Genomic DNA, 13,000 nt, shown 5'->3' with positions numbered 1-13,000 from the left:
ATGAGATTGATTGATTGATTGAATATGTGGGATCCTCTCACACCAAAGACACGCTTTAATTTCTCCAGAAACCTGATCAATCTTCCATCTATCCGAGGACTAATTGCTGAAGAAAGCTGCAAACATATTTCACATGCGTTGCCTTCTTTGCTCTCATGGTCAGAATCATGGTCAGTGTGCATAACAAAATGTCGAATTGCGAGTGTGTTTGCAAAATAAGGTTTTAAAACAAGACTGAGCGACGCAATGGCACTTGAGAGATGACTGAAATATGAGCTGCTGAACTACTACGTGCATTTCAAAAACATGTTTGAAGTGGTTTATATTACATACGAGTAGTTAGCTGTTTTTATACATAATAAGCTGGGATTTCAGGGCTTCCCAGTGCACTCCATCATAATAAACTAATGGTGATTTTTAAATGTAAAACACTGGGGTCACATTAAAGCATTTTGACACCGCAGTGAGTTGGCATGTCCCACTTCTTTTTACTCTTGTTTTTAGCTAATGTGTGGGTAACCCTGACACGGCGGATTCCTCGGGTCACGCTCAGTTTATAACATTCCACTCCATTGTGGCAGCAGCTCTAATAAAAACAGAAAATGATCTGATTCGGTCATGAACATCACATTACTGGGGGGTGGATGTGAGGTGGGGGGGGTGCAGAGGGGAGGGGGGGGGGGGGGGGGGGGGTTGATTGATGGCTGCAGCTGTCCCAGAGGAGAGGAACACAGGCAGACAGCTGGTCACCTGTAGCCCCAGACACGGCATTGTGTTTCACTGCAGAGGGCAACCGGTGCAGCGCGCACTTCATCACAGGGCAGACAACGCCGGCGCATGGGGACGCGAGGTCTTCAACACATCCTGGAACCAGCCGGGGGTTAAAGCAGATAATTTATGGGTGGGATAATAAAGGGATGACTGGAGAAATGTAGCCTTTGGTTTGTGCAATTAGCTGCATACAGCACATAACTATGCTTGAGCTTTTGACCATACTATGAAGTGACTGTGTGTACTGTACAGTATGTATCCTCATCATGTATTGTAATCTTGCAACAGACTTACACTTTCCTATCTAAAGAGCTCCCTCCGGTCATTTTCACTAACAAAAACACCCGTAATGCTTATATGCATTTATTTGGACAGTTTGAAGTGAATAATACAGAGCGTAAAGTGACCAAAGTGCACCTTAAAAAAGCCCTGGGGAACGATAATTATTGTTTTGAGTGAGAGTATGCAAAAAAAGACAAGGCTGGGATGAGCTCACTGGGCGCAGGGATTAATCCAGAAGCAGGAGGGAAAAGGAGAGAAGAAAAAAAAAAACACATACGCACACCTCCCCCCATCTGAGCCCCGCAGCCAATCAGCGCACAAGAGCCGGTTTACTTGGAGACTAAAGAATCTGTGTGTACTAGTGATATGACATCATCAGCTGCCCATTAAGGGAGAGGTCACCTTTTTTTCCCCTCTTCCCCCCCCTCTTTTGCCATCACGTTTTCCCCCTACGAGCTAATGAGGGAGATGCTACACTTTCCAAGACTTTACCCGTTACATAAAAAAGCCATTGTTGCTGCATTGTGCATAATCTCCCCCTTTAGTTTTTTGATCTATTCATAAGTGTCACTGCTCATCTCCGAGACAGGCGCGATTCATAAACTCAACAACTTGGGTTTCCTTTGTTGCAGCTTACAAGAGAGGGACGAGACATTTTCGGTGCGCCTTTTTTTTTCTCGCTGCAACAATTGAGCAGTGTTTTCCGACGGCCTGTCTGCTTACAATGTACAGTAAGAGCTGCTCGGTGCTGTGTGTCTTTGGCTTTAGGGTAAGAAATGCTGCCAGTTCGTACTTTGTTTACTTGGCAGCGTCCCACAGCTGTCTGACTAATGCTTTCTGGATTGTCTCTCCCAGGACGTTTGGACTCTTGTTTTATTCATAGCCCTGCTGTGTTATAGACTTCCCTTTGACATAATATTATTGATTAGATGATAGACTAATAGAAGATTAGAGCGCATGAAGAATCTCTCACTCCAAATATAAAAAGCAGCCTCGTAGCTTATAATTATGTGCTTCAATGGCAACCAATTGGTTTAGTAGAAGATCGATGCACGTGTAGTTTAGGTATCTACTTGGTTATTTGAAAGCATTTGTTTCAGCATTTTTCTTTCAGCTTTGGCAGTGAGATAAGCTGAAGTGGATTTGGCATTGATTTGATGAAATTACACTGAAAAATGTAACTGATACGCAGTCGATAGTTGAGGATGTTAAGGTTTATGGGGCTCTCATAACCGCCCGGCTGTTCAGACTCAATTTATTTTTATAGCACAGTATGTTTAGTTCATAAGGAATGTGAGCATTCCTAATCACATTCACAAGCTTAAAGGCACACTGTGTAACATTTTGGACTATACTGTTGCCATCAGTGCAAAACTCTTAATGACCGGATTGACACTGAAAATGCTATTTTTGCATTGGGTAATCAATAAGAATGGATGTATGAGGACATAACCGATTTAAATCTCCAACTCGGTTGACTTTAGTCAACATCTCCATGGAGACGAGCTGGAGACGTACCCACTCCTGGTAAAGTTATTGTCATGTCTTAGGAGAACTAAGCCCCTCACAGCTAAATTACATGTTTGTTTGTACATTTATGAGGAAAGCATCTGTCATAAAATAAATTCTTGACTTAAATGTTTTTTTTGTGGGTAAAATACTACCTTAATAAATCTTTTTCGTAGTCCCTCTGGGGGTAAGACAAGTGTAATTGGGATGGTTGGGGGGTCTTTCATCTCCCTCTGGTGTCTCTGGCCAGAAAACCATGCTTGCAACTTCACTGCCACCGGGTCGGAGCACCAACACACACAAATGGAATTACGAAAAAGAAGCTAACAGGCCAACAGGCAAAGCTAACTGCGGGCTAGCGCCACTTAAACAGTGTTTACAGACAAGTTTGCGTGAAAAAAATGATCTCCATTGTGTTATGGGGTTGTGGCACAATGTACAACATCCCTCACTCCCTTTGTCTTTTCCGTCAGCGTAGTATTTATTCTCACGGACATTAAATAAGTAAAAAAACGGAACATGCTACGACACATGCAGTGGCACATATGGCCTGTAGGGTGCACGAGTTACTTGGTACTGCTTTAAGACAAGACTGCTATTCTCAACAAGGCCAAAAATGTGGACAATAGCAAATAACTATTCAAAACAAAATTTATGATCTTTTGAATAGTCAAAAACATAGAAATAAATGCGTAGAAACTGCATTGGATCCTAGCCGTTACCGGGCTGGCTACACCAGCAAACTTTTCAGTTTCACGCCTTTTTCCTATAGCCGTTAGCATTAGTAATAAAACATAATAAAGAGAACATCAAGATATTCTCGGCTGGTGTCAACCCAACAACCATGTTTAGATTATTTCAAAGCCTGGTTAAAATATACTGAACGTAAAGATCTTTTGAGATTTCACTTTTGATAATAATAGGACTAATAAGTAGGCATCTGAGCTAAATACTAAATGCTAAGTTAAGTTTTCTGCTTTTTGTGAGGCCAAGAATGCATCTAGTGGACTCTAAACCTCTTTTAATGCTACTGAAGTTATAACCTATGAATGCCCTGAAATCAACATGCCATACATTTATGTACAGACTGTTTTCACCCTTCCTTTGATGTGGAGAGGATCGAGATCATGCAAGAAATCGACAAATCCGGACATTTGGCTTTGCGGATTTGTCACAGAGAGTGTTGAAATCCCAGAGCGCTTCTGTAGTGAAAATGTCTCACTATGACATCCCACAGCAGTCAAAAAGGTATGTGACTGAAACCTGTGAATAGGTTAAAAAGATAAGACACCTCTATTGATTGTTAGTTGCTGCCGTTCATAGTGATTTATAGCGCGCGCTTAATACGAAAAGCTCCTCTTCGGGAGTGAGGACATATTTGGCGAGTCCAGGTTATGAAAGCCTGACAGGAGACAGATGGCAGTAGCACCTCCGAATATTAATAGGCTGAATCTGTTATGGCAGTGATTTGGGGGTGAGAGACCAGCCTGTTCCGTATGCATCTGCCTTTCTACGATGTTTACAGACGTCACCGGACTCAAAGCGGGATCCGATAGTCGCGGGGTTAATGGCGAGCGACACTGGCATTACAGAGAGCAGACCGTATTACCCCATTCAAATGACTGAGCAAAACCTGTACTTCTGCAGCGGACCCCGCAATTGGCCTTGGCGCGGGCCACTTCATCACCGCTCATCCTGAGACGGATCATTGTGCACCTCTAAGCTGCCATCACACTCCCCTCAATAGCCGTGAAACTCCTGTCAGCACACAGGCAGAGGTGCTGCTGGGACACTCTCCCTCAAGAATTTACTGCTTCTGATGGCTCCCCGCACCGCACTGAAATCAATAGCTGGCAACGCGTGCTTTACGGGGACATAACAGTTGGAATAAGATGTTATGGAGTAGAGCACACAGGGATATTAGCTGTGTTTAGGGCCAGACAGCAAAAAAAAAAAGGAAAAAAAAAAGAAAAAGCCCTGATCAGCTCATTTTTTTCCCCCTGACTGCAGCACTTCCTGACTCAAGTGTTTACATGCGATACACGTGCTTTCATAGAAGAGGACTGCACAGGAAACGCTGCTACAAGTCACTCTGACATAGATGGAAATCTGATAACACATATCACACACTTTCTATATACAGACTGTATGTATGCCATTGCCAGTAATTGTTTACATCTCATTAAGCCATCGTAGCAACAAAGCAATTGTGGGAAACTAGGAGACAAGGTTACAAAAAGTAATGGATCGACATGAAAATAATAAGAATGATGAATTTATGAAGCACCTTTTGAACAAAAACTGAAAGTGAAACAAGATGAATGTATAACAATAAAAAAATTATAACTGAAAGGTCAGAGAAAAACAATAAAACTTTAAAATCTACAAAATACTCTAGTCTCCTTAAAGGACCCTGAACTGTGATATTTGTTATTGTATACTCAAAAAATGTAAATTGTCAATACTGTTTGCACGGAGTTTGAGAGTAACCTAGTAGTTCCTTTTCACTGTATGTTTCATGTGGTTGGATTTGTAATGGAGCTACCTTTAATCTTGAAAATTATTAAAGAAAAACAAAGTAAAAGTTTATAAATCAGATTATGCAGACCTGACTTCTTCATATGCAATAGCTAACAAATCTCATAGTCTTACTTGACAGGCTGCCCTGTTACTGGAGTAGAAACTGGAGTCGTTTCCCTTGGGCATATACCAGCTGTATGTATTGGTGCCACTTTTCCTCCAGTTTGGTTAAACAGACCAAAAATCAGTTTGGGATTATTCTTGGCTAAAGGTTGTTTACTTAAAAAATCAACATAGTGATTGTCAAGTGACTGTCACCCATAGCGCTTGAGAAAGTATTCTCATAATGACATATCATTGACTGGCAAAACCCTTTCCACAGAACTGACTATGAATCTCCCGGATAAACGAAAGCGACAGTGTTCACAGCTCATTGCCAGGCGATAGTGAAGGCACTCCTTTTAATTCAATGGAAATGCCTGTGCTACGTCACACTCTCACTGACATAAGCAGACGGAAATCACACACACAGCAGAGTTTCCCGTCGCAAAACAAGAACTTCCTCTTTTTATTTTATGCCTCACGAGTTCAAACGTACAGTATTATCAGCACGTCAACAAAGGCGCTATTGGGGAAACAAGTCAACGCCAAGGAATAGTCGAAAACTGATACATCTCTGGGGGTTTTGACGGGAAACCCACTTGAGGCAGTGCTATTACAACAAATGAGGAATGCCTTTGTCGAATAATTGCCCAATGTTCTTCTATGGTACCTCTTCAACTAATGTACTTTTGAGATTTGGATCATGATTAAAGCTGGCATAAAGCTGGAGGAGGTATTAAGAATTGAATTACATGAACTGTATTTGATCATTCAAGAAGCACCACTTTATTATGGACCATCAGCTTCTTAAGATCAACCTGTGGATTCAGTTCCTGGCTTGCTTGTGGTCTCAGTGTACTTTCAGTCTGTTTCTAGCCTCTTGCCGACAACACTAATGCCATAATAGGACACTTTTGCTGTGTCCAAGGCTGATAAACTCAATAAAGCTTGTTCGAGGGCCTTTTTAAATAGCTGTGAATGTGCATCTTCCGGTTCCAAATGGATTTAAATTAAAGTAGTCTACAACGTTAACGAATATCCCCATGCAAGTGCCGTGCCAAAGCATCAAATCAACTTATTCCGGTTATGCAACGCAGTCACCGTGTGTTCATGTAAATACGCTGCTGCAGTCATGCGTGCAAGACCAGTCGATCAAAGCGGCAACTTGTACTTTTTTGTCCTTTTTCAGATTTTGGTCTCTTAACATGCACGGTTCACCTGGAAACAATGAAACAGTCCAATCTCAAAATCTCAGACTAACTACATGACGGCTATAATGAGTGGCATTTTTCACCGGGGGGAAGTGGGACAATACGCAGCGGCGAACAGAGAGACCGACGGGGTGTCGTGCGGGGGGGGGGGGGAGCAGGTGGGGTCGGCTACTGCATGCAGGAGGGGGGTCTTGCGAGCTGCTGTTACCACGGCTACAGTGGCACAGGGGCCAACTGCAGGTGCCAGGCCCACAACAGTGAGGTCCAATTATAAAAAAAAAAAAAAACCCAGGGAGAGGGGAGATAATGGCACCCACCCCAAGAGTGACGTGGGTTAACCAAACAAGAGCACAGTGACTCAGGACTAATAGAGACATTACGGGGCGGGCGGTGCCAGACGTAGACCTCTTCATAGCATTTTGAATGGCCTGGTAAAGTTTGTCTCCTATGGGCTCGTCGCAGCAAATCCTCTGCCAGCGTGAGGTTAGTCATCTGCAAGCTCACTTGATTATACGTGGAGTTTCAATACAGTTCTGGTCAATCTGATGCTATACTGAAGCGGTTAATTAACTGTTGACCTAAAGCCTAGATAACAGTCTGGTAATGGCAGTCTATTACACAGATAGTGGCGACTTTAGCACTTGCTCTGTCTGCTCTTGACATTAAATAGCAGGCACTCAAGACAACAAAACCCACACAGATTGAAAATCTTAGACTGCCTGGGATTTAAATAATGATCTGGAGTTGCTGGAGTTGGTCGGGTCTAGGGTCAGCATCACTATGTGGCCGAAGAATGAGATCAGCTGACGACCTGAACATCCTGAATGACCAGGTTATACCATCAATGGATTTCTTCTTCCCTGATGGCACGGGTATAATCCAAGACGAAAATGCCAGGATTCATCAAGCTCACATTGTGAAAGGAGCGCGAGACATCATTTCCACACATGGATTGGCCAACACAGAATCCGGATCGTCACCCCATTGAGAATCTTTGGGATGTGCTGGAGAACGCTTTGCACATGCTGTAATCAAAGGTCCAACGAAATATTACAGCGTGTGACTTTTTCTGTGGCGAGCAGTGTGTAATTCTTGTCCTGTCCTGTTAGGAGAGAGTTGTTTGCTTGCTTACAATGACAAAAAAAGGAACTGAATAGGTGAGATCGCCATTATCCTAAGCCTGCATGACTGGAAAGGCATCAGGCAGAAAACTTCAATGCAAATCAAAGTATTTGCACTAGCACCCCCGAGGCAAAGGCTTTGTTCAATGAGGTGTAGAGAACTATAGGATCACACCAATCACAAAACATACCGGAACTTATTTCCAGTATGTCCAGGAGCGTTAACATTTGAGAGAAAAGACGCAAACAAACACTTGTTTAAGTCAATGATTACATGCGTTTACGAACATGTTTGTAGACGGCTACAATACAGCTTTAGCAGAGTTTGTATATAAGACCCCATGAAGAAAGAACATTTTGTTGTTTGCGAAGAACACTTCCAAACTGAAAACGTTTATTTGTGATTTTGATTGGATTGAGAGATTAATAGTGCAGTCGTAGTTTAAAGTCAGTTGTGGTGGACATCATTATCACTTGTTTTGTTAAGTATGTACTGTATTGTACAAAGAGAACATTCTGTCTTCCTTTAAGAGATAGGGCAATTACAAAAAACATTTACTCTCATAACACAAACTGCAAATTTCCCTTTCAATTTCTTCCGAAAATGTCTCTCACTCCTCCCAATCTGCTAACACACCAACCACCGAGGGCTCAAGGGAGAGGAGTGATCCCTAAATGTGAGAAGAGGACAAGTAGCAGTGTTTACCGAACACTACTGTCCACATATCCGCTCCCACAAAGGCCCCATTGAGGGTGGGCCCAGGTTAAAGCCTATTTAAAAGGCTTGTTTAACACTGAGAAGAGAGGCCGCATACCCAAACCGCGGGGACACGGGGGTGGGGGTGGGTGCAGGGGCCGCACAGTGGGCTACGCCACAGTTTGGGCTTCAGATCTGCCGAGTGTTTAGCTCACACTTCACTTATCTGTAGAGAGACTGTGCGGTTTTATCTGATCTTCCCACATCACAAGAGCACAGTTGAACTGGGGACAGAGAGAGAAGGCTCATCAGACACACAGCACTGTGTATTTCAGGAATTCAAAGCTAATTGTACTTAATGTTTTGGTAAATGGCGAGGAAGAAAGTTTGTGTAATGTCAGTGTCTGGAAATACATTGGTAAATGACTCAATATGTAACTGAACTATGGTCCACACTGGTGAAATCCCTCTAGACAAGGTGGGCAATTAGCTATTGAGCGACATCTGACAAAATCATTCATCATATCATTGTATCCGCCGTGATAAATTAACATTAGCGTTAACAGAAGAAAGCGCATTTTAAAGGAGCATTATGCAACTTTATAGTGGAAAACAAAAGTTGATATTTGTGCGTATTTGACCTTGTAGTGACCCAGCGGCTGTATGAGAGGTCAGCAATGCACCTTTACTTTCCATCACAGTGGCCTCCAGGACGCTCCAGAATCAATTCTTTGGAAGGTTTTCGCTGCTCACGGACCCTCTCACCAGAAAAACTACAAAACAATTGATCCTGGAGCGTTGTAGAGACCACCGTGATCGAAAGTAAAGATGCCATGCTGACCTTTCATGCAGCTGTTGGGTCACGACAAGGTCAAATACACAGAAATATCAACTTTTTTTCTTGAATAAAAAGTTGCACAATGCACCTTTGAATATTTAAAAGCTTATATATTGTTATACAAAACAGACAGCGTAAACAATAATTGATTCATGCTACATTGTTAATGACTGTGTAGAAAACAGTTATTGCAAAACCTAAAGAGAGGCAACATTAGCGCGGTGATTACAGCCTTTGTCTACGGATTCAAAGATCAGCATAAAGTTATTGTATCATAATCACCCTTGCCTTGATTGAGGTGCATGAGAAATTTCAGGTCATTTATCAGTTTTACTTTGCCTCCAAATCAAAATGAAATGGAATAGCATTTACCATTTGTAGCCCACATGTGCAGAATATTATTTGTTGTACGCGCATGTGTGTTATAGTGTGGGACCAGTTGTAAAAGCAAAGAAAATCGCGGTGGCTGTCGGAGAGAGCGGACAGCCAGGCTACATTCCCCCCTCTGCCCTTTCCCCCCCCTCCTTCCCGCCTTTCTCTTGTGCTCATGTGAAGGACAAGCCTGGCGGGGTTGCAGTCTGGCCGTCCGATTGTGTACGGCGCCTTGCGGAGCTCCTCACTGGAACCCCATTAATCACTGAAGCAGGTCCCCACACTGGCCCGCAACAAAGACCCCACACCACGCCGACACCCGCGCAACACACATGCTCAGCAAACCGGATTCCTATTCATAAAAGTTGCCCGTAATTATTTCTTAAATGTTTTTGGCTGGGGGTGAGCGCAGGCAGGGAAAGGAATGCCAGCTTGGAGGCGCACCAACGGAGCAGTCATGAAGTGAATTTGCTCCTCATGTATTACACGCCGGAACGCAGATTCCCGACTCTGAAAGCAAGATCAGATACGAGCAGAGACGCAAGCGGCTAAAGTCGACTTCGTTGTCTAGTGCAATTAGATATCAGTGCTAAGACACGCAGGAGATACACATATTACCCCCCACAAGTCAAGCAGGCAATGTTTTCCAGGTCATTTGCCGGACAAATCCCTGCAGCAATTCTATTTCTATCGGCCCGCCTTGAGCACGGGTCCATGTGTGCACAGTCCGTCTATAGTAGGGGCTGAGGAGAGGACACTACTGAGGTCATGCGCTATATTAAGACTTACAGGCTCCCTATACCCAACATGCACTGCAAATATTGACTATAGCAAATGGACGATTTTAGGGACAACGAATCGCAACTCCTGACAAATGTATGGGCTTTTGTGAAGTCTCTCAAGAGGATGGCCGGGAAAGCCTAGGCATTTTTTGGTGTAAAAGTAAAAATGCTATTGCTTTTCTCTCTCCTTCCCCTCCAAATAACTTTCCCATTTCTTGTGTTTTAAGTCCTAGCCTTCTCGGACACTTCAGCATCCGGATGTGTGGCATGTCCATATCCAAGCATAAACATAAAAGATGGAAATTGGACTGATTGATGTGGTGAAAGAATAAAGGTAGGGGCAGTAAAATGCAGAGCCGTCCAGCATACGAATAGACAATCATCTGACTGCGGCGGCCATGTGACTACCCCTTCTCCAGTCTAATCCCGAGCTCCAACAGTGTAATTTACAGCCTCGGTGGTAACTAGGCATCGGCGGGGTATGAGGAGAGGACAGGCGGGAGCCGGGAGACAGGCGGGAGGGTCAACGGCTATATCGAGCACATAAACCCCCATGTAATGAGCAATATTTGTGTACAGGGATGAAGGTCAGCGAGGTGGGACAGGACACCATGCTTCAAATGCAGAGCCCTATATGGATTTAGATTGGGAGCTCGTTGAGGCACGCTAAACCGGAATGACACGCGGGACATTTTTACTGGAAAAAAAAACAATAAAACTATTTTGCTTATGTAAAAATACATGATAGACCCACACTCTTCAAATTGGATCCACGCTTCACGGTTTTCAGTATCAACAGTAAAACACATGTGACCTTTCATTTAGCTCCATATGTCAAACGCAATTGTGTGATTTATAGAAATGATAAGATTACAAAGGACAGCCAGGTTCATCGCTCTGTTGTAATGCCCCGGACACTATGAATGCAAATTGATTTCTTGGTCAATGCACAACGCAAACCCGGGGATCTTCTAAAGGGGTAAACACTCAATAGTAAAGATATTGTTGCCCAACCAAACCAACCACATAACACACACTGAAGATGTGAGACAGGCCTCAACTTTAAGTACAGATTGTGCTCTACAAATAAACATGCCTTTCTTTACCTAAACATATTAAATAGAATGAAAATGAATGAGTTGGCATTGTTGGTTAACTTTTGTGTATTGAGCCATATTGAGCCATTGTCAGTGGTATGAAAGAAGAGTCTGTTTTAATGAGCCTAATATAGATAAGCAGAGATGAGGATGAAGAGGGGCGCTCTAAAGGGCCATTTGTTTCCTTTCCTGCAGCCGTTAAGCGTCATGTGAGCCGGCCTGAATCATTATCCTAATTATACCTTATTGCATAATCAATGTGCTTATCATGATGAAACAGATGAGTTTTTGTCTCAAATCCAGCGAGCGCCGAGGTAAATGCAAATAAAAGCCAGCCACCGTCAGTTAATCAAGATGGTAAATACCGTGTCTTATGCTTTATTTTATAGATTACACACTAACACGATGTGCGCTGTGTGCAAATTCCAGGGCGATGGGTACTTCCGTCATCCCAGCGGCCGAGGGGTTAATGGTCTCAGCTCGCAGAATCAGAATTAGTTTTATTGCCATTGTCAAGGAATAGGTTTATAAACTAGGAATTTGACACAGAACAACAGTGTGAATGTATTTATAGATGTATATGTGCATTAAGTATAAGTAGTAAGAAAGTCCTAAATTCAATTCCTGGGCCAGGTGGGGCTTTTCTGAGTGGAGATTGCATGTTCTCCCCAAACATGTCCTGTTATAGTATCCTGACCAAGATCCTGGCACAAGATTTGAAGTGTGGCTCCTGACAGTTTTATTTATTTGTTTTTTGCTATTAATAATTTTATTTTACAGCTCAAATAGAAAAAGGATCATGCATTGAATAAAACAAAATAAATAAATAAGATTAACAAACACTATTAATCAAATAAATAAAAAATCTGAAAAAATAATAATAATAATAATAATAATGAAAAATAGAAATCATTTACACATACACATGCCCTGGGGCTTCACCATAAATCATTAATAACACACCAGCATATCTATTACAGTGCCTCTCAAACTTAAGGTTGCCACTAGTAGCAAACTCCTCTGTAATTGTAGCTGTAATGTAAATTATATATATATTATACTCATTTGTTCATTTTTTATTTTATCATTGTTATTTATGTTTGTTAACTTACATTTTTCTGACAGACACTGGTTGATGGATGACTCAAATGCAGAAGACAAATTTCCCTTCAGTCAAATCACAATCAAATCTACAAAAAATGGTTCAGTCTTATGTGAATGGATGGGTTTCGCTGATTAATCCCCTTTGTTTTTTCAGCGTTATAATTGATTTGGGCCTCGACAATTAAAAGTCCATTAATTTCGCAGCCCTGAAATGTGCTCCCAGTATCGGGTGTCCTGAGGCTGGTTTTGATGGACAACGCCCCAATGGGACTGGGCCAAACACACTCCTCGCTCACACTGATACTGATGGGGCTGACAGCGGCTGTTTGGTAATGATTATAAATGAAGTAGTGACCAAGCATCTTCAGGTGCTGTTAATCATGTAAATACAGTGTCTTTAAAGTTTACACACAGTTGATCAACCTGAGTGAGTCATTAGTCAAAGTGTTGCTTTAGTGACAAAGGGTTTATCTCACAAATTGAAAGCTCATTTTCATCCATGTCCCGGTCTAGATTTATGCGTAAGTATACGTACTGTACATTTCACCAGTTTATCTACATAATGCACATCCTATAAATCTTTACTATCTACTC

Source organism: Gobius niger (genome assembly GCF_951799975.1).
Source record: "Gobius niger genome assembly, chromosome: 18".
Lineage (NCBI taxonomy): Eukaryota > Metazoa > Chordata > Actinopteri > Gobiiformes > Gobiidae > Gobius > Gobius niger.
This window is presented reverse-complemented; position numbering follows the sequence as displayed.